A 26,123-nucleotide genomic window follows, 5' to 3' on the forward strand; every position below is an offset into this window, starting at 1 on the left:
TAGAGAAATTAAATTCATAGAGACTGAAAGCAGAATGGTGGTTGTCAGGGGCTCCGGGGAGGGAGGAATTAGGAAGTTAGTGTTTAATGACTACGGACCTTCAGTTTGGAAATCTGGAGGACAGGTTTGAATTTAGAATTCTTGGTCTCCTTGCAGCTCCATGTTAAAACCTGGTGGCCCAAGGACAGCAGGTCTGGGCCTGCGCCTGTGTCCCTCCTCTTGCCACGCCTAGCTCCAGTCAAGAGACAAGGAATGGCTTCTGTCCTAAATAGGCTCATCGTCTTGACTTCGACTGACTTGTAAAGAGCTTCTGAAGTGGGGGCCAGGATCTGACATGGCTGCAGTCCTGCTACATATGTCCTCGAGGAAGTGCAGGATGAAGTTAAAATGCAAGAATATTCCAGGCAGAAGGAACATAACATGCAAAGCCATAAAGTTAACCTTCAAATCAACCAACAAAATACGTTTATTAGCATTTAAGACTTTTCTATACACAACAGAAGACCTTCCTCTCCCTTTCTGAAATAACACATTCCTTTTACTTCCCTTTGGCCAGATGTGAGGTAAAGCTATTTTGTTGTCCCCACTACTGGGGCAATGCTGGAAGAGACTGTAGAAAAAGAGATCTGGTTTCTTTCACTTAGCGTAACATTTTTGAACTCTCTCCAAGGTGTAGCATGTATCAGTAGCCTGTTATTGTATTGTTGGAAAGTATTTATTTGCATGGGTGTATAATATTTGTTTATCCATTTATCTAGTTGATGGATAGTTGGATGATGTTTTCCAATTTTCCAGTGAATAATCCTGCTATGAACATTCCTGTACAAGTTTTTGTGTGTTTTCATTTCTTCTGCTTATCCATGTCCTAGGATTGGATTTGTTGAGTAATGTGGTATCTTCATGTTTACCTTCTAAGGAAATTGTCAGACTTTTCTGAAGTGGCTGAACCATCTTTCATTTCCATAGCAACGTATGAAGATTCCAGTTTCTCTATATTTTCTTTCTTTTTTATTTTTTTTGGAAACAGAGTCTCACTCTGACACCCAGGCTGCAGTGCAATGGCCCAATCTTGGCTCACTGCAACCTCTGCCTCCCAGGTTAAAGCAATTCTCCTGTCTCAGCCTCCTGAGTAGCTGGGATTACAGGCGTGTGCCACCGCGCCCAGCTGATTTTTTTGTATTTTTAGTATAGACGGGGTTTCACTATGTTGGTCAGGATGTTCTCGAACTCCTGACCTTGTGATCCACCTGCTTCGGCCTCCCAAAGTGCTGGGATTACAGGCGTGAGCCACCGCACCTGGCCTTATATTTTTATCAACACTTGGTATTGTCTTTTTAATTATAACTGTTTTAGCAGGTGTGAAGTGGTATCTTGTTGTAGTTTTAATTTGCATTTCTCTAATGATGTTGAGCATCTTTTCATGTACTTATTAGCCATTCCTGTCTTTTTTGGTAGAATATAGATTCAGATCTTTTGCTTTTTTAAAAAAAATTAAGTTGTCTTATTCTTGAGTTGTAAGAATTACTTATATATTTGAATTTTGTTTTATTTCAAATTTTTTAATTTTAGGTCCGGGGTACATGTGCAGGCTTGTTATACAGGAAAACTTGTGTTGGGGGAATTGTTGTGTAGATTATTTTGTCACCCAGATATTAAGCCTAGTACCTAATTGTTATTTTTTCTGCTCTTCTCCCTCTTCCCATTCTCTACCTTCAAATAGGCCCCAGTGACTGTTGTTCCCCTCTGTGTGTCCATAAGTTCTTATCATTTAGCTCTCACTTATAGGTGAGAACATGCAGTATTTGGTTTTCTCTTCCTGTGCTAGTTTGCTAATGATAATGGCCTCCAGTTCCATTTATGTTCCTGCAAAAGACACGATCTCATTCTTTTTTATGGCTGTATAGTATTCCATGGTGTATATGTACCACATTTATCCAATTTGTATTTCTTTAGGTATATGCCCAATAATGGGATTGTATTTATATCCCATAATGTGTTTTACAAATTGAGCTGTCTTATTATTGAGTGGTAAAACTTCTTTATATATTTGAATTTGACTTTAATGGGTAAAATCTATCAGAGAGACTGTGCAAGAGTCCAGTTTAATAGTACTATATAGCTATTATCAAAATATTCATAATAATAAAAAACATAATGGTGGAAAAAGGTAATACAAATAGATAGTTTCCTCTCAAATGAATTTTTTATATACTTACACAAAAAGTAATTTTTTATTCTTTAATTTTCAAAAATCCTAACAGAGAAGAAGTACAACGAGGGTTCTAAAGGGATATGTGTTCTTTGTATCCGTCAAGGAATACTGGGCATGCCAAGGTAGGACTCTGAACATTGATGACTTTCATTAACCACTAAGGTGACTCCTGGAAAAAATGAAGTGTAGACAGGGCTGACAGCCAGCTCTCAGGACTGAGACTCTTGGTCAAACCTGAGTGGAAAGGGACAGGGGTGGAGAATAGATGAAAAGAGTTCTCGGCTAACCTCCTAAGTGGTTAACCCACAGAAGTGGGTGGAGGCTCGGATTGTGAAACATTTCTCCTGTTGCTTCCCCAGTTCTGTCACAGACCATGGCGGAAAAGTGATTGGGGAAAGGTGCCTAGAGGAAGGTGGGAAGGGCTGTCACTTAATTTCCAGTCTAGAGTCCCAGTTGGGGAAGAATTCATCCTGAAGGGAGTAAGGAAGGGTATACTAAGGACTAGAGTCACTGGGAGGAGCAACCTCACATACACACAATATGAGAGATTTAAAATCTTTTGTATTTGTACACAAATTCTAATGAAACTTGATGGCAAGAAAAAATGTATTACAGTGAAAGAATGAACAAACTCAGACTTGCTACAGATTTGTCCATATGCTACAAATTTGTCAAATTTGCTACAGATTTGTCTTGCTACAGATTTGTCCATATGAGCTAATAGCTCTCCTTGTCAATGGAGCATAATTGAAAAAACAAAGTTGAAGTTGTTGGGTGTATAAAGGTTTGAATTATCAGGTCAAGCAAGAAAATGACTTGAGTGGACAAAGTCCTCAAAAGGCTGAAGAGTTAGTTGGTATCACCAGAGGTTAGTGACTGGCTGCTGAGGCTCAAGCCTGTAATCCCGGAACTCTGAGAGGCCAAGGTGGGAGGATCACTTGAGGGCAGGAGTTCGAGATGAGCCTGGGCAACCTAGTGAAACCCCATTTCAACAAAAACCTAAAAATAAAATAAAATTAGCTGGGCATAATGGCATGAGTAGTTCTAGTTACTTAGGATGCTGAGACAGGGGGATTGCTTGAGCCCAGCAGTTCAAGGCTGCAGTGAGCTGTGATTGTGGCACTGAACTCCAGTCCTGGGCAATAGAACAAGACTCTGTCTCAAGAAAAAAAAAAAAAAAAAAAAAAGATAGATGGCAGGAGGATAAGCCATCAGGGGAAAAAATGTTCCCAACTTCAGAAATGAAATTTTCTGCCTTCAGAGAAAATAGGTGAGCCACTGGGAAGCATGCTTGGTGAAATAGGGGGCTTGGAGGTATGGGCTCCAAGGCATAAATTATTATTATGACCCACACTTCCTTGAAAATATCACTCTTGCCTGATATAACTTGGAAAAGCTTGGATACAAAAGCAAATAATTACATCTGGCTATAGGTTGGGTTTTACTGTTAAAAAGCTATAGTGAATACATGTACAGAAGATATAATGTAATTTATTTAAAGCTGCTATCACCAAATATTAATAACACAGAGACAATCTTGATTTTTCTATTCCAAATTCAGTCTTACTTAAATATCACTCTTGCCTGATATAACTTGGAAAAGCTTGGATACAAAAGTAAATAATTACATCTGGCTATAGGTTGGGTTTTACTGTTAAAAAGCTATAGTGAATACATGTACAGAAGATACAATGTAATTTATTTAAAGCTGCTATCACCAAATATTAATAATACAGAGACAATCTTGATTTTTCTATTCCAAATTCAGTCTTACTTAAATATCACTCTTGCCTGATATAACTTGGAAAAGCTTGGATACAAAAGTAAATAATTACATCTGGTTATAGGTTGGGTTTTACTGTTAAAAAGCTATAGTGAATACATGTACAGAAGATACAATGTAATTTATTTAAAGCTGCTATCACCAAATATTAATAATACAGAGACAATCTTGATTTTTCTATTCCAAATTCAGTCTTATTCCAAATTCAGTGATACTTGGATGGAATATGAAGCTATCAATGAGGGGTGGAGTGTTAGGAGGGTGTGAAGATAGCATCCTGCTAAAAATTAAAGATACATTTGAACTTACTTAAATCTTAAGACCTTTTTCACAGGTATGATGCTCTCATGCTGTCTCTGTCACACTGCAGATACTAAAGCCTATAAATAAGAAACACTTCAAATGCACTGGATTTTAAAAGGCTTTCTTCATTACACACCAATAAATCTTAAACAGCTAGAAAAAAAAACATTTTGACTTTTATAATTGAAGCAGGTCCTTAAAGAACCAGATATATTTTGCGAGAGTCATGTAAGAACACCCCAACTGATAGTTTCTCTTTCGCTCACTCCCTCCCTGTATTTCTACTCCATAAGCCATCTTCGTGTACTGCACAGTAATCCATTACAATATGTTCCAACATCTGCCTCCCCATATGACGTATGACCTATTCGATTGACCCTTTTTATGCCGCTCCAGATTTGCTGTTCATTACTGTGGGAGGATGAACACTCTGCATCTATTCCTGAGGTCACCAACCAGCAAATACATCTCCATTTGGCAAGGTAAGAAGGACACTGGCTGGAAGGCTCTTCAGATCTCTTTATGTATCAGTGATTATACTTATATCTTTAATTAGTTTAATTTAGGGAAAAAATATTGCTGAAATTCCCTTCAAAGCAACAGTAAGAAGAGAAATGCTTGTTCATCAGGAGAAAAATTTCTGTTGCTACTAAATTTCATTATTTAATTTGGGTATTATGAGAATTACAGTATTATCAGAGACAGTTCTAAAGCAAACACCTGTCTTTGGCTAAGTTCATATTTGTGAAATCACTGTTCAATGTGTCCCAATAGTTTGGGGGGTAGTAATCAAGCCATTTTTAAATAGCATTCTAACTCAATATAAAGACAATTTGAGTCATTTCGTATTAAATCAGACTATATATTATTTTGCATGTCAAAAAACATACTTCCAGAGTACATACTTGCTGGAGGCTTGCAAATACTTGAAACACATAGGGGGAGGAAGTACAAGAACCACAATTTTCTCCCTGACTATGATATGTTAATCATTTTGCTAGAAGCTTGCATACTATTTCAGGGATCACCATAACAACTTTGTGAGTTTGGTGAGAATGATGAAAAATGAATTGAACAGTGGTTCAATAACTTGCCAAAGGTTAAACATCTGGTAGTATCAGAAGTCCAAGTAACCCTGAAATTCTTCTGTGATGCAATGCTACTATGGGAAAATACTTTCCAGATAAAATGTTATATGATTAAATTCATCTCTTTTGCAGTGGGATAGAGGTGGAATCCCCCACCTGCTGGCCAGTGAAAAAAGGAATTTCCCCTGAACTCTGAGTCAAAAATAATAGTTTCCAAGGCCAAGGGTTAAAGGCTTCAAGAGTGAAAGACTTCTTGAGTCAGTAGTAACAGAACTCAACGCTCCCTGAAGAAACCACAAAGTCACTTAAGTTTGCTATTATTGTTGTTGTTTTGGTTGCTGTTTTGTTTTGCTGTTATTACTAACAAACAACACATATGAGAGGTTTTAAAAAAGGACTGCTTCCTATGGATTCCCCTCTTACATTTTCCTTCTTCCTTCCCTCGTAAACCTTTAAGAAAGTATCACGTACAAATATTAGTTTTGGATCTTTGAATATACAAATTATGCTAAATAAAACTACATTTCAGGGGAAATCTGGACAGAGAATAACAGCAGCAATAATAATCATAATAGCTGAAGCTTATAGAATGCTTACTGTGAGACATGTCCGTGTCATATCTCTTGGAACCTTCTCAACAACCTTAGGAAATAGGTATCATTTTTACTTCATGGAGCAGGACACTGAGGCCAAGAGAGAGTAAAAGTCATCTGTCCAAAGTTGCATAGGTAAGAGATCAAGCTGAAGTTGGAATCCAAATCTTTTTGACTTTTTACAGAGCTCTTAACTCTTAGCCTATGTCTTAGGAATCTATTTTCTGGTCATTTTAATACAGTAGTAGGGTTTGTGTGCTCTGAAAGAAAGAGTTAGACAAACCTGGGAAGGGTAATTCAGAAAGCACCTTTTATGGAGGCTGGGCTCTTCTGATAAAAGCGATAGTATTGGGGATGCAGAACAAGAAAGAAATGTGAAGTGTCCAACAGGAGATTTTTCCTGGCATCTTTCATCCATTTACTTCCTTTTGGCTACTGCCAGTAAAAACCGCTTCAGTTTGGTTTTCTTCTCAATTTGATATGTATTTTAACCATTTAAATAATTGTAGGAAACAAGGTAATGAAATATGGAGAAAGCTGTTATACTTCTTATTATCTTTTATCATTCACGCTTTTATTCATTGAAAAAAATTATAAAGTACCAGTTTCACTCTAGGTCTTTAGCTCCATAGAGCTTACATAGAACAAGAAAGCCATCAATGAAATAATTACACAAATGAAAAGTAAAATCCCAAATGTGCAAAATACTACAAAATAGAAGTATATGGTGCTCTAAGAGCACGCAAGCGAGAGCTACACTACAGGCAGGCAAATCAGGAAAGACTTTCCTGTAACTATGAATACCTGGAGGTCAGAAGGATGAGCTGATATAATTACATACATACAGGAGGAAAAAAGACTGGCAGAAAAACTACATGCTGGGAGGAAACACGACAAGTTCGTAGTATCAGAAAGAAGCCAGTGAGATGCAGTGCAGTGGGAGAGATGTCTACAAAGGTAGACGGGAATATATAGTAATTTAATAAGAGGAATGACACAATTAGATTTATATTTCTACAAGATTAGTCTAGACATAATATGGAGAATAGATTGGGGGGATTGGCTTCACCTACAACCCATTTTTAATTGAAGTAATATCTACCTAATCACATTTTTACAGATTTAAAATTGACTTAAAATCGATTACAGAATAAATCTACATATATAATTTTCAACATTCTGAGCCTCATCTTTATTTAAATATTTGCTCTTTCTTGTATAATTTATACGAAGAATTAATCATATAAAACTCTATGCTTTGAGTAAATTCATGGTGGCCAATCTCAATTTTTCTAGACCATTTGAAAAAGAAAAAGGTATAGAAAAAATGAGTCCTTTTCACTACCCCAACACATATAACTCATAAATCAATTAAAATAACAATAACACACTCCAATAGCACCTTGCATTTACAATTCATTTTTACTTTCATTGGCTTTTTTGATCACAATAGCCTTCATTTTCAATTGCATAGGACCTATTTCTCATGTACCAACGAAGCAGTACAGAGAAACAACTCTTAACTTCTGCTCTCCTGCCTTAAATTGATGCATTCATTTAATAAATATTTATTGGGGACCTATTATGTGCCAAGCACTACTCTAAATAATTAGAAAATATCAGTAAATAACTATCTCTGCTTTCATGAAAGGATTTTTAAACTTTTTCCCAAGAAGACTTGCAAGAATTTAATCTTTCATTATTTGTCACATAGTTGTTTAATATTTCTCTATTTGACACTACATATTAGTTATGATTATTATAATTGAGAACTTATATATCCACAGTTCTTAACATTTATAAGTAAATGTTGTTTTTGAGAGAACTAAAGTCATTCTTAAAGTGTATGTTTGAGGGATACGTGCGACAACATGGATGAACCTTGAAAATATTATGCTCAATGACATAAACCAGACACAAAAGGACAAGGTACTTAGGATATGCAAATTCACAGAGACAGAAAGTAGAATAGAGCTTATCAGGGGATGGGGGAAGAGGAAATAAGAAACAGGAAATAATTAATAAATACAGAGGTTCTATTTTGCATGATGAAAATGTACTGGACACAGACAGTGGTGATGGTTATATAACATTGTATATAATGCTACACAGAACTGTACACCTACAAGTGGTTAAAACATAAGTTTTATATTATTTATATTTTACAATTTAAAAAGTGCATGATTAAGAGGGCGTTAGAAAAAAAAATCACTGTTTTCCAGGACCACATTAGGCTTTATTTCTCTACAACAATTTCCTCCTATTTTATTCCCATGTGTTGGTATATGAACTAAAGAGAACAGGTGCAAAGGGGGGAAGGAATATTGTGATTTTAAAGTAAAAGAAGGTTGGAAATATTAGATTCTTTAAAAAATACTTAACATACACCCAGCTTTGGAAACAAATATAAATAGAAGAGGAAAGAGTACCAGATCCTAAATCAACCAAATCCAGTAATGCCTTCCAAGTTAAAGAATGCTCTGAAACAAGACCTAGGAGATCCAACCCACCCTTCACTGACTTTGCAAAAACCACGGCATTTGCTAGTCACACCGCAAAAGGTAGTTCTCTCTTCACTTTCCCTTCCTACTCCAAAGCTAGCTTCTTTTTCATATTCAGATGACTGTTTATGAGCCCAATCCCGTTTCAACTGTCACTCTTTACATCAAGGAAAGATAGATGGGACACACCAACCCCAACCTAAATGACCTTTGGATGTGACAAGAGTTTTAGGTCAGCCTTGCTAAATGGAGGCCTTGGTGTATGGAGACATGCCTTGGGGTGAAATTTACAGTGAATTTATTATCTCCCAATGCCCTTTGGACTGCTTCCCACCATCAAACACCATGGCAGCACTTGGAACAGGAAGAAATACATTAACTGGAATCTGATCGTTTTAAAAGGTTACAGCTGCCCAAATATAATTTAATTTCATACTTGCCCTTTGAGGGTTTGGTGTATATTTTCATTTTATGACTGCAAATGATAAAGCTCTTAAGATTCCAGGCAATAAAAGGAGAAAAAAAAAAGTATTTTAAGGGCTAGAAGTCTATTCAGTTCATATTCCAATGAGCGAAGTGACAAATTAGTTTTTTTTTAAAAATCTAATATTTCTCTTTTTTATTTGGATCATCCCTTATTCCTTTTCTGATCCTACACTTCAATGGTTGGTTGATATCAGTATGTGAACTCCAACCTCAGATCTCAGCAAATTTCAAAGTAAAAAGGGGGATTTTTTTAAAATGAAGAAAAATCCATCAGATTTGAAGTGAAAATATTTCAGTACAAGAAACAAATATTTTTCCAGTAGCATTTTATCTCACATAATTGGGAAAATTTACCCATTAAAATATATCAACACTGTGCCAACTTACCATTGATCTGGTATATCACACTTCCATAAACTTTAATAAAAGATTCACAAAATCCTACTTAAATACTATGCTATACCATCATTAATTTAATTGGTAAATATTATTACTATTATTTTATTGACAGAAAATCAGAGATATGGTATTGTTAATGCCACAGAATAAGTCAGAAAATCAGAAACAAAATTCAGATAAATTCATCTATAGTCTATTATTTTAGCTATAAAAAAAAAAAAAAAACTTTTGCCACTTTTTTAACTTGATACCTTTCCAGAAGACTTAAACGTTCTTTAAAGATCAATCCAATAGAGTTTGAGGAAATGCATACTTTGGATTCAAGGGTAGTAATGAGAAAAACAACATAGTGAAACTTTTAAACCATACAGGTCAAATGCAACAAAGTTGTGTTTGTGTGTGTGTGCAGGAGACTGGCACACACATGCATATGCCATTCGTCCATTCTTTTATTCGATCAGCAAAAACATTTTTTGAAAGGTACTGAGTTAGATCCTGTGAAGTTTATGCTTTTAAAAAATATTTTAACTATAAAAGAGTACTCCTAACATAGGAACAGTAGAGACAGAAGCATAAAGCATTTAAGTATTATTATAAGACAAATGTATTGGATAATTATAAACACTGATATATTTTGATTAGCATATTTTAATTTGATCTTGATATGCTACTGGGTTAAGAGTGTTTTGCACATTGTTTGACCCGCATACCAATAGCATGGGGCAGGAAATATTACTGTTCTTATTTCTAGATTATAAGATGCAGCCCAGCCCCAAGTAGCAAATCTAGTGGTTACTAAGACTCAAATGCTCTAGATGGTACTCAGAAACAGCGTTATTCATTTACTTGTTCATTTATTCCTCTTTCATTCAAGAAATATAAAAGACCTACCTAAAGTGAGAAATATTACAAAGCAAATATTATCTAGGAATCAATTCTCAGAAGTTTTATCAAAAATAATCTTATTCACATTTCTACAAAAAAAGGTATAAAATTGGCCAATAAACATACAAAAATATACCCAACCACTAATAATTAATGAAATGAAAACCCAAATCACAATTAGCTATCACCTCACATCCATTAGGATAACAATTATAAAAAAAGAAACATAAAATTACCACATAATCCAGCAATTCCACTTTTGGGTATATAACGAAAATGGATTGAAAGCAGGATCTAGAAGAGATATGTGTATATCCAATGTTCATAGCAGCATTCGTCATAATAGCCCAAAGGTAGAAATAACTCAAACGTCCATAGATGGAGGAATCAATAAACAAAATGTGGTACACAGATACTACGGAATATTATTCAGTCTTAAAAAGGCATGGAATTCTAACACATGCTACAACATGGATAAACATCGAAGACATTATGTTAAATGAATAAAATCAGATATGGAAGGCCAAATACTGTATGATTAAGTAATATGAGGTGCCTAGAACAGTTAAATTCGTAGAGAGTGAAGGTAGAATGCTGGTTACCAGAGATGAGGAGATGGGAGAATGAGGAGTTGTTGAAAAATGGGTATGTGGTTTCAGTTTGGGATGATGAAACGTTCTGGAGACGGGTAGTGGTGATGGTTGTACAACAGTGTAAATGTACGTAATGCCATTGAACTGTGTACATAAAAATGGTTAATACGGTAAATTTTATGTTAAACATATTTTACCACGATCAAAATAAACCTATAGAGGATTCACACAAGTTAGTAAAGTTTTAGGTCACAATTAAAATTTTTAAGAATAAAATTAAAAGTAGAAATTTACCTCAGCAAAATAAGGTGAGGAGTAAACATAAAGAGAAAACCAAGTGTTTACTTTCTAGAGCAAATGCTGGATTGAAGGACACTAGACAGAACTGAAAGCAGTTTTAAAATGGAGGGAGCGAAAGAACACTTATTACAATGTAAGACACCTGGTTCCAGCCCACGCTCAAACTCCACTGTCTTATCAGCCAGGCTTAGACTTTCTGAGGAGGAGATTGGAGAATTGCTTTCTGAGGTTGTCAAGGAGATCAAGAGAATTTTGAGGGTTGATGGAACTGTCCCATATCCTGATTACAGAGGTGGTGAAAATTCAGAATTGTACATCCAAAATATAGCCAATTTTACTGTATAATAATTTTAGAAATTACAAAACAAATGATACAAATGCAACAAGATAAAAAGGATCTCACTTAACAACTTTGACTTTCAATTCTTAAACATTTTGGCCTTTCTTCCTAAGAAAGAGTTAGAAAGTGGAAATTTGCTACCATTTTAGATTATAAAGGTTTTCTAAAACACTAGCTAACTTAGATTGATTCCTATATATGTATGATATACCATATGCATATAAAGAATGAATAGCAAATGTTTTAAGTGTGCAGGAGAGCAGGTAGTCAGGGTTCACCATACACCATTTAAGATAATAAGAATATAACGTAATGATAGTAGACTCTTAAATAAACAAAGTGAAAAGCAATTCTTTCCATTTCAACTGATGCTAAGAAAACAATTGTGCAGTACTTTCTGAGTACAAAAATAATGAGCTGTGCTTCCACCTCTACGTTTTTCCTTGCCAAGAGAACTCACACTTCCTTCCCAATCTCTGAAACACAGTTTGAAAACATCTCATTCTAATGGGAGAGTGGGTGAAAGTGGGGGCTGTTACTGGTGTTATGGTCTAAATGGAATCCTCTCTCTTTAAAGTTATTTGGCTTTATTAATACAAAGAGATGAAATATGGATGAAAACATTTGAAGGCTTGTATCTTCTAATATATATGATGTTATCAATTATATTTAGACAAAACAATCCCAGATATCTTTTTATTTGATATCTACCATCCTTGCCACTTGAAATTCCCAATTCCAGCTCTTGACTCATGTGCTCATATATGGATTACTAATAGAATTGTTCAGCCAACAGGCAAATATTTATTTTTGTTTTTTGTTTTTTGAGACTAAGTCTCGCTCTGTTGCCCAGGCTGGTGTGTGGTGGTGTGATCTTGGCTCACTGCAACCTCTGCTTCCCGGGTTCAAATGATTCTCCTGACTCAGCCTCCTGAGTACCTGGGATTACAGGTGCCTGCCACCATGCCCGGCTAATTTTTGTATTTTTAATAGAGATGGGGTTTCACCATGTTGGTCAGGCTGGTCTCGAACTCCTGACCTCATGATCCGCCTGCCTCGGCCTCCCAAAGTGTTGGGATTACAGGCATGAGCCACCGGGCCCGGCCTCAAGCACATGTTTCTAAAGAAGACAGTCCCTCCATTGTTTCACAATTGTGAGAGAATAAAAACGTAGCTAGAACTTGAAGAAAGAGAGAGGAGGAAAGTATTGAAGAAAATAGTTAAGGGGAAGAAAGAGGTAAAGAGGAATTAACAGAGGAAGGTAGTTAAAAATAGAGGAAAAAATGAAGAAAAAAGGAAAGAGAGAAAGAGAGAGAGAGAAACAGAGAGAGATAGTCAAGAAATAGGAACAGAAAGGTAAATATTTGGAAATTCCTATTTTTAAATCTTTAGGAGCCCTAAGGACCAAAAAGTATATGGTGTCCATCTAGTTGGCTACGCAGTTCAAAATAAAACAGCATTCTGATTACTGCTATGAAACTACTTTATGTCCAACTTGTTATTTATTTATTTATTTCTAGATGGTCCTTCTTTTTCATGTGTAAACATGTTCTTAATGTTCGTAGGTTGTCTCTTGCGTTATCTAGCCCTGGTCTGACCTGCTCATCTTCCTTCTTATTCCATGGAGATGGAATGAGAATCATTAAAACTTTCCTGCTTAATTGGATCTTCAGAGCTGGCTTGACAATTTTCCAGGTTCCAAAGCATTTCTTTCGAATGCCTCAAATCAACGCTTGCCTCATTATTCTTCTCCCATTTTTTCCTTGATAGCACATGAATAAATGTATCTGTGAATCAGGAAAGTCCACTCACAAGGTGCAGAGTTTCCTTCTGGGGATTTCTGGGCTCCTGGCTGCTTTCATTAGTGCTTTTTTTTTTTTTTTTTTAAATCTTATCCCTTTCTCCATGAGATATAAGTAGATAGCTATACTTGTAGGTATTTAACAAATAAGAAAACTTGAGTGCTGGGTAGGTTAAAAGACATGAGACCAGATTCATACATCACTTCTGAGGCAGGTTGAGACTAGAACCCTTAATCCATTTATGCCAGAGGTTGCAGTTTTTCGTGTGTGAAAAATAAGACATTGGCAATGACCTTAAGCAGTAGGATATAAATAACTCCCACAAGCTTAGTGTTCCAATAACGGAACACCGGGCATAAATGGGTTAATTCACTGCTGTATTTGTAGAGCAACATGGGAGGTTAGAATGGATCATCATAAGTAGGCCAACTATTTTGGTTGCCTTTATAATGCCCTAACTATTCATTCTTGCTGTAAAACTCTCTTTATTATGACAAATACTACAAATTTCCAGTAACACAATGGCTTGCCCTTCCAAGAGGAATGTTTGTTCCTTTCACAAATAACTGTCAATGCTATTAAAGCAAAGCTCTAGTAACTTTTATGGAATGGAAAGAAAGAGAGACATAGGTTATTTATATTTTTCGTAAGAATTGAAACATACATTTTTGTAATCTGACATTCAAAAGAAAAGATTTTTATACTTAAGGGATATTTTGTTTTCATAAAGACGTTCTGCTTGCATTAAATATGAGGACTTGGCTCCCAAAGGTGTTCAACCCAAACTTGAATTAAGATGAATTTCTCTATTTGCCTTAAACCTCTATACTGCAGAATATAATTTCTGCATCCAAGAAAGTTACTTGCTAACTTGAAATATGGATAGGCTCTTTGCCAGTTTTATACCCTTGAATCTAGGAGATAATGATGAATATAACAGCTAATGAGGCTGAATGCTTATGCTACACTGAGTGTTGCGTGTGTGCCATGTCATTGAATCCTCACAACACCTTTATCATGTAGGAATAACAGTATCTCATTTCACAGGTGAAGACACTGAGACAACGAGATATTCAATATCTTGATCAAAGATACATGCAAATAAGGCCTGTGTTATCCGAGAGCTCAAGATCATAACCCATTACATTATACCTACCTTTTAAACATTATTACTAGTAAGTTTTAACATTTGTAAATGTTTAAATAAATTTAGTGGAGCATGTTTTAAAGGAAAAAAAAAAAACACCTCAAGTCATGAAAGTCATCTAACTGGTTACTCTCTTTCAGTATACCAGTATACTACTAACTGGTTACAATGCAAATATTCTATGTATAAAAACTTGATATTTTATGGTTTTATATTGTATTTAATGCTAGGCTTGTATCTCAGGTCACACAAAAATATCAAAATTTAAAATTTCTCTGGAAGAAAACCAGCAGCAGCATAAATCAAACCAAAACAAGAATAAAAATAAAGAATGTGTAAGGGTGTTTACTTTTTTTTTATTGTTTGGTTTAACTTTTTTTGTTGTTGTTTGGTTAAGTGTCTTTGCTTATCTCCTTTCTGTTAATCAAATATTTTAGTTATACTATTCCTAATAATTTAAAATTTCTTTTAAACCAAAGAATGAAAACCAGGGGTGGGGGTGGGGAACTAGCCATATGAAAAATACTTGGAGCACATATTTAAAATAGTAGGAGTCATATGCTACAGTATAGTGAAATTTCCGATGGAATTGTCTCTGTTACCTTAAGCAACTATTACAGATGAAAGGACAATATTTTCTATAGTTCTGCTTCACTCCATAAAGGAAGTAATTGTAACTTTCACTAACACTATTACTTTTAAAATTATATGTTGAACAAGTTCTAGTAGTAGAGAAAGCAAGACGTAATATTGTTGTAATTTTCATGTTAGAGGCATTAATTAAATGCTGCCCCAAAGCTCACTGTAGCAAATAATTTGTGAGCATACTTTGAGTCTGTTCCTCCATTTCTTCCTGTTCACTTTCTTCATCGAAGGAGCGGTTGGATAAGCAAAAGGAGTACGGCATTAAGAGAAAGGTCAAGATTAAGAAAAATGGAAAAACTAGAGTTCATCCCTCCCTTTCCTCTTGTTTTCATACCCTCAGTTTGGCAGGAAAATACTGAAACTTCCACAGGAAACAGCAAATTTGAAATGTGCAGGGCTAGCTTAAGCTTTTTTTTTTTTTTTTTTTTTTTCCTGTAGGAATCAAATAGGGCTCTATTTTCAAGTCTTGTGAAGACACTTGCCAACCAAACCCAGCTTGAAATTGTAATGTGGTTTTTCTTCTTGGTCCTTCTCTCAGAACAGTTCATTCATGACTGCAACATCTTATCTGCATGATTATATAATCATTTTTGAATACTATCTTTCTTCTAGGAAGCAAATAAAATGTCATCAAGACTTGTGATGTAAACAATCTCACTTTGAACCTTCTATGTACAAATAGATATGAAACAGCACGCTTGTCTGTTGTTTTGTTTTCTAAATTCCTTGATCTTTCAATAGCTTTCCACAAAAGAATTAATTCACAGAGCACAATCACTGAACTCAGCAAAATGAAAGCAATTCAGAAGGTTGCCATTGTTACCAATATGCAAATCCTAACCATTGTTTTATTCATTCTTTCTTAATTTAATGGCCTAAGTGCAAAATTAACAATTTCTCTTCCTACCCTTTTAAACAAAACAACTTAAAAATAACATATACAAATATATGCATTTATTTTTAAGAATATCATGGCAAAATGGGAAGAAGGTAGATTTAATTTTCAGCTGCTAGGATTCCGGGCACCCTTTTGTTAGTATCTGTTTTAGCCAGGTCACTAGTTAGAGTCTAAATTGCCTCATCCATAAAATTAAGGAGCTAGAATAGAAGAATGGTTTTTAAGTTTTGCTTAGAAGCAGAAATCTTTAACTCAAACAATTTTAACCAGTGGAACTTAATATATAAAACAAATAAAAGCCAATGGTACTATTTGGAGGGTGCTTGAACATACTTGGAGTCCGGTGAATAGTTTGAAACAACGTTTTCAACCATCTGTGAGGTCTTTTTCATTTCAAATATACTTGTTAGAATGATAGGTTGTTTGCCTTTCTTCAAACTCTATTCCACTTTCATATTTCATTCATTCTCTTTCATTTCAACCTCCTCTATCATCCACCAAGGATCCTTGACTGATTCATCTTTGCATTTCTTATAATGCTTAGCTCAATAGCTTACAAAGAATAAATATTTGCTGAATAAATAAAGTTTCCAGGATACTATGGGTCTATAAAAATAATTCACTTTCACATTCAAGTTTGAAATAAAACTGTTTGGTCAAATAAAAATTTTCTCAATTCAAGAAATAATTTTGCTGTAGACAACATATAGGTGGAATAAGGGACATGTATCCTAGTGTATCAAGGACATGTATCTATTACCTAGGAAATAAATAAGCTTTGAATGGCTATACAAGAACATATTTTTATATTATTTATAAAAAAGTTGCATATTACATTAAAAGCACCTATGCAAAAATAATTTATTTTAGACTTTGTAAGAAATTTATTTAGAATAGTTAGAGGCAGCACATAGAAACAATTCATTTGCATTGCCTCCACAGAAAAATGGGAATTGACTGGAGATGTTATTCTCATTTTACAGATACAAATATTGTAACAAGCAATGAACCATAGCAAAATATGAAAAACTACCCTTCATGTAACTACCCAGATTGTCTTCTGGATAAGTAAACTCATTGCCTCCCATAGATTCTTGCGATGGGCCTTTATTTTATACCACAGAGGCGAATGAAATTATTTCTTCAAAAATAAGACATTTTGTCTCAGTTTTATTAACATACTTTAGATGCTACTCTGAAACATAAGGAAAGTCTGCCATTGCCCAAATATTCCTTTAAGCAATAACAAATAGTTCTCAAATCTACTAATAACAATTATTAATCAGCTAATACTGTTAAATATTAATTCAAATCCAGCACATGGTATTTGAGAAATAATATATTTATTGTTCCAAGACTTTGCATGCTTATTTCATTTAATCCTCAACAATAAGAGGTCATTTATACCCACTTTACAGACAAGAAAATTGAGGCACGGAGAGGTTAGGTAACTTGCCCAGAGTCACAGAGCTAGAAAGTAACAGTATGATAATTTAAGGAAGAGATGGCTGCAAGAACCACACTTATAACCATTATGTTATATTGCCTCTCACTAAACAAAGTGCTTCTTAAAATATTAATCTAAAGACAATAGCTTAAAAAGATAAAATTGCTTTCATCATTTTATCTTTCCTCTAATTATCCCCAAGACATTAAATTTTTTTGTGTGTATCTATATATAATTAAGTAAGTTTTTCTGTGTATATTTAATTAAGACTCCACCCTATGTTACAAGTTGTATGTAACACAATTTGTATGTCCCAGCTGCATGCTTTGACTAAACCATACAAATAATGGATAAAAATCCATGGATAATATTAAATAGTTTTCTAGTACCAACTACAACAACAACAACCACAACAAAAACCCCAACATTTGTTCCTCTTAAGGAACATCTGTCTTCACATGGGTTATTGGTCCTATTAAGGTGATAACTTTTATTTAGGTAAAATTTTACTCCCAAGATTGAATTTGTCTTCATAAAATATTCCTTAAATAAATGAAAGAATACTAGTAAAATAAACTAAACCGACAGGCTGAAGAACAAATTTCTAAGATAAACATAATCTGTGAACTTGAAACACATTAGTTGCCCTTTCTTCTTATCCATAGCCAAAATTAGAAAACTGAATATTTGTTTTTCTTGATAAAATTAAAAAAAAGTATACTTTAAAAATTTCAATAAATTGGTATTGTTCATAGAATTCCATCTACTGCTGGTCTTGGGACAGCAATTCTTTTATGTACATTAATTAGCCCAGAAACCTTTTAAAGTCACCTAAAACAGGTTTTGATTAAGATAACACAGGATACTATCAAGGAATGGGCATGGACTTGTGACCAGAAAACCTGGCACTGACTAAAGTTATACAGCTTTAGTATAGGTAATAACAAAATTTCAAATATAATTTTAAAGTTTACCATTTATTTAATTGATCATTACAATAAAAATGAATACTTTGGAAAAACACACGTGTACTGATGTTTCTGTTAGCATGTAATGAGACACCATGAAGCTGCCGAAAGCAGGAAAACACAGAAATAGTATGAAAAAGACACTGTGTGTACTGACTTCATTGTCCAAATGTCAACACCTCCTGGGAACTCTAGGGGTGGTAATAACTATGGAAGCAGTTCCTAATAGGTTCTTCCTTAAAGGGGATTCTCGACAAACTGCTGGGCTCTGACTCTAGCCCATATGGGCTTGGAAAAGTCAGAGAAAATGTTGGCTGCACTTTTTCAGGCCTATTTGCATATGTTCTTTAGTATGCAAAATGTCTCTGTATATAATTTAATTGTTGTTGGGTTTTTCTTTTTTTTGCCTCTATTAATACATATGCAAATGACTCACTCTTGCAGCTGTGCTGTATTAATCATATGTGTGCTTCTGTCTGTCTGCCCTCCAGGCTCAGGGTCGAAGGGAGAGGAAAAGAAGGAATTCAGTCTTTTAACCTGCAAGAAAACTCACTCATGCAGACAGAAGTCCAACAGCAAACAGCACACCAGGGTTGCGACTGAAATGAAGAGCAGTTGATCATTATTCACCCTGTACGAAAAGGATACGACCTAAAAGTTTAACTGAGTAGTACAGTATTTTGGTAGGTAAAGATGAATACTTAACAAGTATACATCCTTGTAAGTAATTCCTTCAATAACAAGATAAAAATCCTCACATCTAGGTCTTTCTATACGGTTATTGCTTCCTTATTGATTTTCTGGAAGTTTCTCTTGGCCAAGCATATAAAGCCATGCTCAGTCACTCACAGTGCTGGGAAATATGGAGCATTCATTTATCTGTGTCCTGTCATAATTATTGACCTTCTTCAGAGACTGGCAGGAGTTTGACAAAAAGATGAGCTTCAGTATTTCATCTACCTCTACCTTGATGTTACTCTCCACCAGACATGAGCTTAAGCCATTTCCAATATTACTTCGTATACCTATGATTGCTATGAAAAAAGATTGATTTCAGTTGATATTTTGTATGATTCATTCTCTAACATGATCACACATCATCTATCATTTTCTCTATTCCAGAGAATGCATGCTACTAATATTACTGGTTACTGAAGCTGTAAGCCCATGAGGTTTCATTTATGACAACTTGGAATTTTGAGCTTTTATTCCAAAAATATTATTATGAATTTTAAAAATAGTCCTACTAAAATAATTTTAAAAGTTTAATTAAGTCAATAAAAATCACGATTGAATGCTACTTGCTTATTTTGAATTAAATAAGATCGTCCAAAAAGAATTTCAATCTTTTTTTCCTTCTGCTTATCACTATCAATCATTGGTTGGAGTCAACATTTTTGGCTTCCTATAGGTAGAACAGGTGGCAACCATCTTTTGGCCAAGACAAATACAGTATTTATAAAGTGAGAAGTAAGCAGATAAATATTTCCTTCTAATTTCAAATCTTAGAAGTGTAGCAAAAAACAGAAACAGTACATTACAGAAGAATTATTACTATTAAAAATATTCATGATGCCCATTAAGTAAAATGCAAATTATAACAAAAATGAATATGAGAAATAAATGCTAGATGGATTGTTGCCATCATTTGATCTTATTAATTAGAAACAGATGATTCACTTAGCTGATTTTTATCTTGTCACAAATGTCCAAAAATTCAAAGTGTAAGTTCGTTTTGTGTAAATAGTGATATTCATTTTTAATATTAAAATGAACGTAGATAAATAAGCTATATAAATGAATCCCTCACCTTTAAAAAGAGTCAGCATCAGTATAATAAATAAGTAAATATCCAAATCATCATTGGTTCTTGGAGGTAAAAAAGAGTACTTGAGGATGAAGAAGAATGAAAAAAAGAAGGAAGGAGAGGAAGAGAGAAGAAGGTAAACTCAGTGTATGGGACTGCTAATTGGCTAGTAATTATTTTGATAAACACATCCTTCCATTATTTAGAAATAATTTACTTCAGTATTGTGTTGGCAGAATAAGCCATGAGTCAAATAAAAGTATCTCCAGTAGTTCATATTTTTATATATGTCTATACACACACTATCACATAATATAGGAATTCTCAAGTATTGTAACATTTGGTCTTTTATTGTGAATTATAATGATTTTAAAAGAATTAGATAAACTGTAATAAGTGCTAAAACACATTCTCTATGCAGCAACCCACTGTTATGATAAGATAAAGGGAGGAAAGAGCAGGAGAGAGAGAGAGCTGTGGATTTCTCATACTCTTAGAATCTTCCAATGGGGGCAAGAAAAAACATCAAGTTCCCTGGCCATTAAATTAATATCATTTAATGCAGAAATCAATATATGCTGCTTTGTTTTATTAAAAAATCTTATGACCATTAGCCATGATAGTTTCTTTCTTTTGCAAGTATGCATTGAATAGCTGCTGTTTGCTAGGCATTCTTCTGGATACCTGAGACACATTATTGAACAATAGCAACAATTCCTGTCCTTGTGGGGCGGTACATTTGGAAAAGAAAGACAATAAATAAGAAACATAATACATTTTATAGTATATTTGAAGATGACTAGTGCTATAGAGAAAAATGTAGAATAAAAAGAGCTAGGAAGTGTGCTATCTCTTAGGATCCATCTTACGATTTTCAGTAGGTTGGCTAAGGTAGGCCTCAAAGAGATGGTATTAGAGTAAATACATGAATGAAGTGAAAGAATTAGCCTTCCATGCAGAGGGAAGAGCTAGAGAGAACAGCTAGCACAAAACTCTAGGGAGGGAGTATGCCTTGGTAAGATAAGGGCCAGAAAAGAGTCTAATGTACCCAGAATAGACTGAGTAGGTGATGTGGAGCTAAACAGTTACAAAATTAATGTTTGTAAACATTGTAGTGCCAAACATGCTACCAGGCAAGAGAGTGTTTTCATACGTTTCTTTTATTTCATTAAATGAGAATAGTTTATTATAAAATTTCAACATTATCTTAATTAACCAAATTCAAACTATTTTTGTCTTCTATCAGCCAACCATGCCTTTGATATTTGAGATTCTGCTATTGTCTCGTTTTAAAAGGTGATTAATATAGAAAACTAATTATTAGTATTCAGCTTAATTTCAATATTATAAAGCAAGATAGCTATTTGAGCAAAATAGATGAATAAGTTATTGAAAGTACACTGTTAAGATTCATTCTTCATTCTTTATTTAACACATATTTATTGAGTCCATAAAATATTTCAAGCACTTGGTTAAGTGCAAATGATGGTGAACCACTGACGCTACAGACTTTACCATCTGGTAGACGCCAGGAAGTACGATTTAAAACATTCTACCAGCAATGTGAGAAGGGAAATACAGCGTGCTCTCAGAACACACAGGAGCTACTTTAAACCAGACTTAAGACCAATGAAGTCTTCCTTGAAAAAAGTGCTGTTCTAACCTGAAACCTGAGGGGTAAGTGGGAGTTGGTTAGTAAAGATGGTGAGTAATGGGATTATTTCCTGGGGTTATTCCAGGAGGAGGAAACACCACTTGTAAAGATCCAGGGTGGAGAGAGAACTTCAAAACACCAGAGAGTCATTTAAGGCCCGTGAGCAGGAAAAGGACATGACAAAATTTTCTAAAATCAGAAAGGGACGTGGATGAAGCTGGAAACCATCATTCTGAGCAAACTATCGCAAGGACAGAAAACCAAACACTGCATATTCTCACTCAAAGGTGGGAACTGAAACAATGAGAACACTTGGACACAGAAAGGGGAACATCACACACCGGGGCCTGTCGTGGGGTGGGGGGAGGGGGGAGGGAGAGCATTACGAGATATACCTAATGTAAATGACGAGTTAATGGGTGCAGCACAACAACATGGCACATGTATACATATATAACAAATCTGCACGTTGTGCACATGTACCCTAGAACTTAAAGTATAATAATAATTTTAAAAAAACATAAAAAAAGAAAGATTATTCTGACTAATGCATAGTGGAGAGTGCATTGAATGGGGCAAGATCAAGATAGAAAGACCAGTTTAGGGGCTGCTGTGGTGAATTAGGAAAGTAATAACGACAGCTTGACCCAAATGAGTGATAATTATGATGGAAGGAAGTGGATAGATTCTTGGTGTATTAGTAGGTGGAATGAAAAACTAGTGAATGAATACATGTATGGGGAAGAGGGAGGAAGAAAAGCTAAGAAGAGCTCTCATGTTTCTGGGTTGAGAAATAGACGAAATGGAGTCATTCACTAGGACCAAAGAATAAGGAAGTCTAGGGACAAGGCATACAACTACTGATGAGTTCCGTTTTGGACTCAGTTTACAGTGTCTGTAAATTTCTGTATATTTCCTCTTCATAGTCAACAAGCAGTTGGCTAATGTGAATTTGAAGCTCAAGGAAGATTTAAAATGCATAAAGAAAAAGACAGATTTAATATTAAAATAATAAATGGTGTCTACGGCACATGCTAATTTGTATTATTTATATACATGATCTAGATTAAGCTGATTTTCTCCATAAAATAACAAATATATATGATGATTTTTAGAATATTTTAACTGCTTCTGAAAGTACACAGTAAGGTGACTTTTCTACATGAACAATTTTTTATTATATAAGGATCTCCAGGGACATAAAATAATAGTTAAGTAATAAACAGTAGTTTTCTTTAAAGCATATCATTTTGCTTGTCTTTTAAAATAATTGTACTTGTCTGCACTCTTTAATAAAAACTCTGGATTTACTTATCATAATATTATCCAAGTGTGAACAATTATATGCAAAAGGTTATTTCAAATGAAAACACATATGGTAGGTAAACAAAGTCAACCATAAGTAGGAATAGATTTATAATGTCCTTTATTTGATCTAGGTGTTCAAAAAGAAGTACCTGAATTAACATATATCCATGTAAAGAGGCATGAAATAGAAAATTCAGAGTCCGAAGTAGACAGCTGTCATTATGAATCCCGCTACTTCTTTCATTATTGCAAAGCACACAGGGTATTTGTATTAATGCCAATTAGTCAGCATTATTGTTATAATTTCATTAGCTGGTTATGAGTTAACAAATGTCTGAAGAAGAGCAATGCCTCTAAAGTTTAACATAAAGTCTCCTGTACTTGAAGAAGCAAATATAATTGTTCAAAGGCCATGGATTTTGGACTCTGTGACCCAGCTTTCTTCTTTGTCAAATGGAGATATTAATACATAACACAAAATGTTGTAATATGAATTAAATAAGATAATCCTTGGAAAATCTTTACCAGAGAAACTAGCCTAAGAAAATATTCCATAACCATGGGTGATATTAACTAATGACATCAGTTGTTACATGAGTTAAAATCATTATGTTCGCACCCAAGGAAAAGAAAACAGGATCCTTTTGTGTTTAAAATATATATCCCCTCCACATTATTCTCATTACCATTGAATAAAGATTAATTCAGAAAACCACTAGTTCTTTGGTAAGGCTATTTCAGTTGTTCCTCCAACTGGTCTTCCTACTGTTACCTCAACCCATCTTACTGCTGCCTTATTGAGTATAGCTGTGAGTTTATCACTACCTACTTAAAACATACACGAACAGATTAAACAAAAACAGATTAAACAAGAACAAGCCAACAACAACAAACTCTTCAATGGTTCTAAAGAAAGACACCAGCAATTGGTACTAGACAGCACCCATACCACCAACCATACTCCCCTTATTAAAACCTTGCTGACCTGGCCCTACTTCAGTCAATGTTCATGACTGTTTCTCACCTCTCTCTCATTCTTCCCACCCTATCTTTCCATTCCCACAATATATATGAGCTGATGTCTGGTGAGGGAGCTGAGGAGACAGAAGATTGGGTTAACAGCTTTACAGGGTGGCTTGGTTCTTAGTGGTCTTCCCTGCTTACCCAAAAAGCAGAATTCATAGAAACTGGAGAAGCCAGAATAAAGCAAAAACTTGAATGTTGTTCCTCAACTGGCTTTTTGTGGAGCTAAAAACCTAAAGACTCCTCCATCCGTAGTGTGGTGAGAAAGGTCTTAGGAGAACTGGACAGTGTACAGCTTGGTGGTGTATTATGTAACTAAAGACACAGTAATGCCTGTTTTCTCTTCTGAAGTTTTCTAAAGCTGGAGGTGGGTTGCTGGAAAACAGTGTGGTGTTTGCTGCAGGCTGAGATGAGGACTGCGATGTACTACCACCACAGCTCTAAAAGGGCACAGAAGAGGACCTCAGTAGAAGACTACAGGTTTCTCCATGGAGCAGCACAGAGGGTGAACAAAGGCAGGTGTCATGCTACCCAGGTAGCTCCTGGCCAATAGTGGTGACATCCCAAATAAAAAAAAAAAGGGTAGGAAGCATACATCAACAGACCTGGCTACCCCTCTCTTAACAGACCAAGAAAAGCTCTTCAATACACAAGAAAATAACACACACACTGTCTCCACGGTATCTCAGGGCAGACATACCTTCCTAAACCCATCCACATCTGCACAGGAACAAAATTGGAGCTGAAGAAGCAAAAGAGTAAGCTGCACCCTTCTTACTTCTGGTCTCTAGAGCTGGGATTCTTGACTAACGATGGAAGGGGAAGCAGTGAGATATGAAATGCATATGAGATTAAAGTTTCCAGCAGGACTGAATTTTAATAACTGAAAGGACTAGAAAGTGATGCAGTCTACTCAAGATATTAAGAGATGGAAAATAGAGATTTAACAGAGCATAACTGCAAGCAGAGTTTGGAGAAAAGTAAAACTAGCCCATATATTATACTCCACTGAGACAAAACATCTCAAAAATAGGTTTCAAAGATTGGGGTGAATTTTAGGTAAGGCTTATAATAAAACATCTGACTAGGCATTGTAGTTAGGTTTTCTCTCACCCATCTCGGCAGGTTTGTGGAGAAAAAAGAATTTTGATGCTATTTTAAGGCAAGGGGAGGGAGAGTAACAGATATCCTTTGTAGCTCTGGGGAAGGCTGAAGTCAAGGTCAAGGGGTCTGTGAATATTGTGTTAGGAACAAGTAGAAAAGTGAGTTGGTGTAAGCACCCTAGCAAAAGTGAGAGTCAGTCCACTTCAAAGAAAAGCCAGGTTCTCTGATACGACATGCTTTGGGCATGTGTTTGATTCTGAATAACAGTTATTTTCTCACTGCAAAAAAAAAAATAAATAAATAACTTTTTTTTATGTTTATGTGAATGTGTTTTAATAGTAGCTGATGGCTTTCCATGAAAAACTTTTGGATTATTAATTTTCTTGTTATACTACAGGATTATTTGAGGCTCCAAAACTCATACATTTTAATGGGTAAAATACCACTTCTGTGAAAGGAACTTTACCCCATTTACACCTCGAATCATAGTTAAAGTAAGAGCATATATGTTTGGTGTCTAAAGTTTCTCTTGTTCGGTGACAAAATTGTTTATATTTTAATATCTTAAGATATTTAATATCGAGATAATCTCATATATTATAAAAATAAAAATCTCATATATTATAAAAATAAAAATTAGCATCAAATATTCTCCTACTTTCTCTACAGAAACAGTTGATTAGATTGTTGCTTAACATAGCTACTTTCGAAGAGAGTCGTGCAATGAACACAGGAGTTGCCTCTAACTTGCTCACTTCCTCTCATTGCTAATCCAATGGTCAAAGGAGAATGTCTAACTTGCTTTGAAAACCAACATCCGGAATCTCTAAAACCTCC

At 34.9% G+C, this 26,123-nt stretch overlaps 1 protein-coding gene across 18 annotated transcripts in view; it reads right to left on the bottom strand.

Moving 5' to 3' along the window:
* Positions 1–26,123, bottom strand: part of SOX5 (SRY-box transcription factor 5) — a 1,035,411-nt gene that overhangs the window by 79,566 nt on the left and 929,722 nt on the right. The window contains exon 1 of one of the 18 annotated variants that reach the window (XM_054526961.2): positions 11,138–11,619. The exons of the other annotated variants lie outside the window; for them this stretch is intronic. The gene's annotated coding sequence lies outside the window, so the exon portion shown is untranslated. Of the gene's footprint in view, positions 1–11,137; positions 11,620–26,123 lie in introns of those variants that run through there. 18 annotated transcript variants of the gene reach the window in all.

The sequence above is a fragment of the Pongo abelii genome, chromosome 10 (genome assembly GCF_028885655.2).
Source record: "Pongo abelii isolate AG06213 chromosome 10, NHGRI_mPonAbe1-v2.0_pri, whole genome shotgun sequence".
NCBI lineage: Eukaryota > Metazoa > Chordata > Mammalia > Primates > Hominidae > Pongo > Pongo abelii.